Here is an 8,712-nt window from a genome sequence, read left to right as displayed (position 1 = left end):
CTTGTGGTGACATGGTGTGCTCAGGATTGTCATATCAAAGTCAAGTTTCAACTGGGAGCATTTAATAAGCTATCCTTCATGACAACATTTCCCCACCAGCAAAATAGCTCTGGATGTCAAATGGCTGCTTTGTGTGTGTGAGTCAAAGTATATAAAGTTCAAGCTGAGCACTTTGGTCCAAAGCTGTTGTTTGGGAGTTGACATTGCTTTATGCTGATCACCCAGGGGTTTATACATATTGGTTAAAAGGCATGATAATACACAAGATTTGCCTACATAATATACTCTTCCTGTATGTTGCTTTAAATTGAGGAGGTGTACAAACATTATGAAGCTTAGATTTCTGTATATCTGGGATACGTTTTTAATCATGGCAGCACTTTACTACTTTTTGAACTCTGGATGAATTATAGCTAGCAATTAGGCTACTCATAGATTCATATCTGCAAAGGGCTATGCTGTCAAGACAGGATATGGAGAATTCACTGCCGCACCACCCAGGAAATTGCTGTGTATCAAAAAATATAATTAGTAATCTAATATGAATGTAGTGTTAGCAGATAATTATGAATAATAGAAACCCAATAAGACTTTTAGATGAGGTGCAACATAAATGTTCTCAGAGCTTAAGTGGGGGGGACCAGAATCATAAGAACTTAACTGTGCGTCAAAAGGGACATAAGGGAGGAAGAGCTGGCCAAGCAGATTAATGTGCCCTGTTGCTGTTCAGAAAATGAATTAATCAAGAGTTGCACAACGTCAATATACTGAAGCAGCCGATATATAACACTTAAAATAATATATAGCGATCTTATCAAAGGAAGTATTCTTTGCTACTCATTTAGATAGTTACGCAAAAAGTATATGTCTTGGGCTACCATGAAGACATCAATTAATCCTTAAGAGTCTAAGGGAGGGTGGGGAAGTGTGTGTGCGGGGGATTCTACTAAGCTAACATGGAATTATTTTAAGATGGTCATACCAAGGGTCATTTAGCTACTTGATTTAGAATTTTAGGACCCATTCAGGTATCTAAAAAATATATACAGTATCAGTCAAAAGTTTGTGTTATGCAGGTGAATGAGGACCCAAAAGCGACTTAACAGAAACAGAGTTTATTCCAGTCTTAACAGAAAACGACTAATCCTGAATTCTTTCACAGGTAATGTCCAAACAGGAATAACAGAAATCCTCTAGTCTGTAGAGGGGAACAACAGGAGAAGCGGCCACAGACTGCAGGTCGCTTCAGATAGGCGCAGGCCGTAGCTGATAGAGACACCTGCTCACTAGCAGCATCTGATGAAGGCAAAAACACGACGGAACAAGAACACAGCACAGCAAACATCAAACAAGGATCCGACAAGGACAGAAGCGGAAACAGAGGGAGAAATAGGGACTCTAATCAGAGGGCAAAATAGGGGAAAGGTGTGAAAGAGTAAACGAGGTAGTTAGGAGAATGAGGAACAGCTGGGAGCAGGAACGGAACGATAGAGAGAGAGAGAGAGAGAGAGAGAGAGAGAGAGAGAGAGAGAGAGAGAGAGAGAGAGAGAGAGAGAGAGAGAGAGAGAGAGAGAGAGAGAGAGAGAGAGAGAGAGAGAGGGAAAGAACCTAATAAGACCAGCAGGGGGAAACAAATAGAAGAGAAAGCACAGGGACAAGACATGACAATCTATGACAAAACATGACAGCACCCCCCCACTCACCGAGCGCCTCCTGGCGCACTCGAGGAGGAACCCTGGCGGCAACGGAGGAAATCATTGATCAACGAACGGTCCAGCACGTCCCGGGAAAGAACCCAACTCCTCTCCTCAGGACCGTAACGGGAAACGATGAAGAGGGAATCTAGTGCAATAACTCTTATAAAAATGAGACACGGGTAGAGAACTGTAAGCGTCAGAGCAATCAGGACCAAACAGGCCAGGAGAGTAACAACTAGGGACAGAATGAGACACAGCAAGGCTAAGACCAGGAACAGGAGAGAGGCGGTGGCTGTGGACAGACTGAAACACAGCAAGTGCAGGAACAGGACCAGGAGATATGCGGTGGCTGGGGACAGACTGAGACACAGCAAGGGCAGGAGAGATGCGGTGGCTGGGGACAGACTGAGACCCAGCAAGGCCAGGAGCAGAAGCAGGAAGAAAGTTACCGGACTTAGTCTGCGCGCAGTCCGAACAAGCAGCCTCGAAACGGCGCGTGTCACGCTCCTGAGTAGGCCACCAAAAACGCTGGCGAATAGAAGCAAGCGTACCCCGAACGCCGGGGTGGCCAGCTAACTGGGCAGAGTGAGCCCACTGAAGAACGGCCAGACGAGTAGAAACGGGAACGAAAAGAAGGTTCCTAGGACAAGCGCGCGGTGACGGAGTGTGAGTGAGTGCTTGCTTTACCTGTCTCTCAATTCCCCAGACATTCAACCCGACAACACGCCCCTCAGGGAGAATTCCCTCGGGGTCGGTAGAGGCTACAGAAGAACTGAAGAGACGGGATAAAGCATCAGGCTTGGTGTTCTTAGTGCCCGGACGATAAGAAATAACGAACTCGAAATGAGCGAAATACAGAGCCCAACGAGCCTGACGCGCATTAAGTCGTTTGGCAGAACGGATGTACTCAAGGTTCTTATGGTCAGTCCAAACGACAAAAGGAACGGTCGCCCCCTCCAACCACTGTCACCATTCGCCTAGGGCTAAACGGATGGCGAGCAGTTCGCGGTTAGCCACATCATAGTTACGTTCCGACGGCGACAGGCGATGAGAAAAATACGCGCAAGGGTGGACCTTATCGTCAGTATGGGAGCGCTGGGACAGAATGGCTCCCACGCCCACCTCTGACGCGTCTACCTCGACAATGAACTGTTTAGTGACGTCAGGTGTAACAAGGATAGGAGCGGATGTTAAACGCTTCTTGAGGAGATCAGTACAACAATCATACGACCGGTGAGGAGGAAGGGAGGTGGCTCTGGACCGACTGAAGACCGTGCGCAGATCATGATATTCCTCCGGCAATCCTGTCAAATCACCAGGCTCCTCCTGTGAAGAGGGAGCAGAAGAAACAGGAGGAAAAGCAGACATTAAACATTTCACATGACAAGAAACGTTCCAGGAAAGGATAGAATTACTAGACCAATCAAAAGAAGGATTATGACACACTAGCCAGGGATGACCCAAAACAACAGGTGTAAAAGGTGAACGAAAAATCAAAAAAGAAATGGTCTCACTATGGTTACCAGATACTGTGAGGGTTAAAGGTAGTGTTTCACATAATATACTGGGGAGAGGACTACCATCCAAGGCGAACATGGCCGTGGGCTCCCCTAACTGTCTGAGAGGAATGTCATGTTCCCGAGCCCAGGCTTCGTCCATAAAACAGCCCTCCGCCCCAGAGTCTATTAATGCACTGCAGGAAGCTGCCGATCCGGTCCAGCGTAGATGGACCGGCAAGGTAGTACAGGAACTTGACGGAGAGGACAGAGTAGTAGCGCTTATCAGTAGCCCTCTGCTTACTGACGAGCTCTGGCCTTTAACTGGACATGAAATGACAAAATGACCAGCGGAACCGCAATAGAGACAGAGGCGGTTGGTGATTCTCCGTTCCCTCTCCTTAGTCGAGATGCGAATACCCCCCAGCTGCATGGGCTCAACACCTGAGTCAGTGGGGAAAGATGGTAGTGTCGGGGAGAGGGGGGACACAGTTAACGCGAGCTCTCTTCCATGAGCTCGGTGATGAAGATCTACCCGTCGTTCTATGCGAATAGCGAGTTCAATCAAAGAATCCACGCTGGATGGAACCTCCCGGGAGAGAATCTCATCCTTAACCTTAGCGTGGAGTCCCTCCAGAAAACGAGCGAGCAACGCCTGCTAGTTCCAGTTACTGGAGGCAGCAAGAGTGCGAAACTCTATAGAGTAATCCGTTATGGATCGATTACCTTGACATAGGGAAGACAGGGACCAGGAAGCTTCTTTCCCAAAAACAGAACGATCAAAAACCTGTATCATCGCCTCCTTAAAGTTCTGATACTGGTTAGTACACTCAGCCCTTGCCTCCCAGATAGCCGTGCCCCACTCCCGAGCCCGTCCAGTAAGGAGAGATATGACGTAGGCGATACGAGCAATACCCCTGGAGTACGTGTGGGGCTGGAGAGAGAACACTATATCACACTGGGTAAGGAATGAGCGACATTCAGTGGGCTCCCCAGAGTAGCACGGTGGGTTATTAATTCTGGGCTCCGGAGACCCGGAAGCCCAGGAGGTAACCGGTGGATCGAGGCGGAGATTGTGAATCTCCTCCGAGAGGCCGGAGACTTGGGCGGCCAGGGTCTCAACGGCATGTCGAGCAGCAGACAATTCCTGTTCGTGTCTGCCTAGCATCGCTCCCTGGAACTCGACAGCAGAGTAGAGAGAATCCGTAGTCGCTGGGTCCATTCTTGGTCGGATCCTTCTGTTATGCCGGTGAATGAGGACCCAAAAACGACTTAACAGAAACAGAGTTTATTCCAGTCTTAACAGAAAACGACTAATCCTGAATTCTTTCACAGGTAATGTCCAAACAGGAATAACAGAAATCCTCTAGTCTGTAGAGGGGAACAACAGGAGAAGCGGCCACAGACTGCAGGTCGCTTCGGATAGGCGCAGGCCGTAGCTGATAGAGACACCTGCTCACTCGCAGCATCTGATGAAGGCAAAAACACGACGGAACAAGAACACAGCACAGCAAACATCAAACAAGGATCCGACAAGGACAGAAGCGGAAACAGAGGGAGAAATAGGGACTCTAATCAGAGGGCAAAATAGGGGACAGGTGTGAAAGAGTAAACGAGGTAGTTAGGAGAATGAGGAACAGCTGGGAGCAGGAACGGAACGATAGAGAGAGAGAGAGAGAGAGAGAGAGAGAGAGAGAGAGAGAGAGAGAGAGAGAGAGAGAGAGAGAGAGAGAGAGAGAGAGAGAGAGAGGGAAAGAACCTAATAAGACCAGCAGGGGGAAACAAATAGAAGAGAAAGCACAGGGACAAGACATGACAATCTATGACAAAACATGACAGTTTGGACACATCTACGCATGTAACATTTTTTTTTATTTGTACTATTTTCTATGTTGTCGGAAAAAAAACTATGACATAACACACAAATCAAAATATATTTTATATTTGAGATTCTTCAAACTGGCCACCCTTTGCCTTGATGACAGCTTTGATCACTTTTCGCATTCTCTCAACCAGCTTCATGAGGTAGTCATCTGGAATGCATTTTTATTAAAAGGTGTGCCTTGTTAAAAGTTTGTTTGTAGAATCTGCTTCTTTAATTGTTTAACCATTTTCAGCTGTGCTAACATAAAAGGGTTTTCTAATGATCAATTAGCCTTTTTAAAATGATAAACTTTGATTAGCTAACACAACGTGCCATTGGAACACAGGAGTGATGGTTGCTGATAATGAGCCTCTGTACGCCAATGTAAATATTCCATAAAAAATCTTCCGTTTCCAGCTCTATAATAGTAATTTACAACCTTTACAATGTCTACACCGTATTTCTGATCATTTGATGTTATTTTAATGGACAAAAAAGTGATTTTCTTTCAAAAACAAGGACATTTCTAAGTGACCCCAAACTTTTGAACGGTAGTGTAATTCCGAATCGCAACTATCTACGCACTCTCCTCTTCTCATCTCTTCTCTTCGCTTGTGGACTTCAGTGCAAAACACATCAGCTGTTTGTGACTAGGCAACAAAAAAAACTTTCCAAGCCAAACCTTCATATCACTCACCGCTACACACAGCCTACGTCATTGTCACGTCATAGTCAACACTAACCCATTAGTAAACCCGCTACAATCATGCAGTACAGTGTACAGTCAGAAAGCAGTTTAGAAGTTACACCGGCGGGCCCCGGTGGTAATAAATTAAAAAGACCAAAGGCTTACCTTGAGTAGTGGTTAGCCATAGCCAGCTAGCTAACCTAGCATCCCTCTCTGTTTGAGTTGGGTGTTTGAGTAGGCTAAACTAGCTAGCTGCATTTGCTAGATAAGTGAAATTGAACCTTTTTTTAAAATACAACAAAATAGATCTCTCTCTCACTCATTTCTCCTTTATTTTGGAAGAAATTCATTTGTTCAAAACTATTCAACTATTTTGTGTCTCTCTCTTTGAGTCAACTACTCACCACATTTTATGCACTGCAGTGCTAGCTTGCTGTAGCTTATGCTTTCAGTACTAGATTGATGCTCTGAATATTTGATTGGGTGCACAACATGTCAGTTCATGCTGCAAGAGCTCTGATAGGTTGGAGGATGTCCTCCGGATGTTGTCATAATTACTGGGTAATGGAAGGGGGTGAGAACCATGAGCCTCCTAGATGATGTATTGAAGTCAATGTTTCCAGATGAGGACAGAAGCAAGCTGTCCTCTAGCAACACCATGGTGCTACCCTACAGAGTGCTGCTGCGGCTACCGTAGACGTGCATTACAAAACAGTGTTTTAATCAATTATTTGGTGATGTGAATATATTTTGTATAGCTTTACCTAAAAATCATAATAATGTTTCACTATTTTAATGTTCATGAAGTTCATTGAGGAACCTCTACTGATGCAGTCTGGGAGTGGTAGAGTTTTTAGAAATGTGTGCTGAGAAAGAAGCAGATCTGTCCTTAATCTCTCCATCAACAATACTTTTTAATAATTTTATTTTTTTAAGTTTGTGTGCATCCTCTAAAAGAATGCCTCAAACATTTGCCTGCCAGCCAGTTTTAGAAGTGATTACATTACTTGCAAGAGCGATGCTTACTTTGAGGGGTCATTTTTGGAGAGCGTCCTGTCTCCCCTGCTGACTCTGTGACATCTGTCCTCACAGGATGGGGGCATACATCACTTCTGTTACGGTACTGAAGGTATTTTTAGACATGGAGATTAGCCCTCTGCAAGAGGGGTGGGAGGGGAGGCTGCGCAACAACTGACCTGAGGATCGACACATGCTTAGAGAAGGGATTTTAAGATTAAACTGAATTAAAGTGATAATACAAATGATTCTGAAACTCTTGTGATGATGTTTCCAATCATAATGTTTTATTTAGTGTGGAAATTACACCTTCGAGACTATTCTTTTGGTTTGATTGTATTGGACAAACTAAATCAAGCACAGCTCAAGTATTTGGAAATATAATAATACTAATAATCTATTCATAGGAATAATGTATTGTCTTTCAGTACATGTAAGTCAATCAAACCTTCCACCCCGAGTACTGTGCTTTATTATTAAATGTACTTCATCTTGCAAAGTGTTCTTAAGGTCCTTGAATTGAAAAATGTACAGCTACTCACTGAGCCATATGATTAAAGGGGAATTTCTCCCTTGGGGAATATGGGATTGTTTTCATCATGTCTGAGGCATTTCTAGGACAGTGAGATGTGTTTCACACATAATTACCCAGGAGGAAGGCAGGTCAGGGCTTTGTTCCCTGAACGATACACCCCATGACGGCTTCCGGTGTATTGGTGGGGGGGAATCTAAAAATGAACGTATTCCTGCTTTGTGGCATTTCGCGAAGGCTCTATGTTTAACTGATCACACAATACATTTTTGTGTTTGTAGATATGGTTGTAGTTTTCGATAGAGCCATTGGACGTCTTTCAACAATGTTTCTATTGGGGGATTCATTGCTAAATATACAAGCAGACACATTTTTTTCCAGTCTCTGGAAGACTACAACTTGTGTTGGGTAGTGCTTCATGCTCTGGCCCCCGTCCCTCCACTAAGGCAGGCTTTTTTGAAAAGGAGGCGGACACTAACAACAATCCTTTGGGCAAAACTGAAAGAACTTACCAGACGCAATGGCTTCAAGTGATTCCTCTCATCAACATGATTTTGATGATGGAGCATCTATTAGCTACATCGTTACATTCAACCAAACATGGTTCAACTGGAATATAGCAAAGAGGATGCAAAACAAAGAGTTGGATTTAGCTAATGCAAAATTAGGAGCTCAGCAACAGCCGATGCCACCACCAAGAGGGCAGATGACAAATACAGTGCCTAGCTAAGTAAGTTATTTTTCCTGCAAGCCACATAGCTAACTTTAGTTTATCTACTGAAACCCATATTGTATATTGCTGGCTAACATACTACTGTGTTACAGTGGGGAGAAATTTAATTATGTTTCTGTTTGATAACTTAGCTAGCTTGGTAGCTACTAAGTAAGCTAGCTAAACAACTACCGGTAGCCATATCTATGATTAAAAATAGAAGAAAAATTACGATCGAAGCTATTTTATTTCTCGATTGTAGTACTTTTCTCTTTTTTTGTCGTAGATATGGCTAGCTACTAAACTGCAAGCTACAACGTTATAACCAGCCACCTAAAGCTAGGTTTACCAGCAAAAGACAGCAGTAGCTAGTTAGCCTGGTTCCTGCTAATTTGTTATGTGCCACACCTTGCATTTGTAACTTGTTCGCAAACATGTGTAACATCAGCAACTGTAAATGATTTTACTAGCTAGTTATGTAACATAATTGATGACGGTTGACATTGTTTATGATTATGACCGTGGATGCACTTCAATCCCAAGATAGGATTCCAAACAGCAGGCTAGTTAGCTAAATTTACTAGCCAACAGCGAGGAGAAACAAAAATGCAACAATTTACTGTTGTAAATCTCTAAAACTGAAGGTGGTTTTACTATAAAAACATATTTGCCTAAGCATGCCTGATAAACATGGATGTAGGCACAG

Source organism: Oncorhynchus gorbuscha, linkage group LG09, assembly GCF_021184085.1.
Source record: "Oncorhynchus gorbuscha isolate QuinsamMale2020 ecotype Even-year linkage group LG09, OgorEven_v1.0, whole genome shotgun sequence".
In the NCBI taxonomy this organism is placed as follows: Eukaryota; Metazoa; Chordata; class Actinopteri; order Salmoniformes; family Salmonidae; genus Oncorhynchus; species Oncorhynchus gorbuscha.
Note: the sequence above shows the minus strand (reverse complement) of the source record.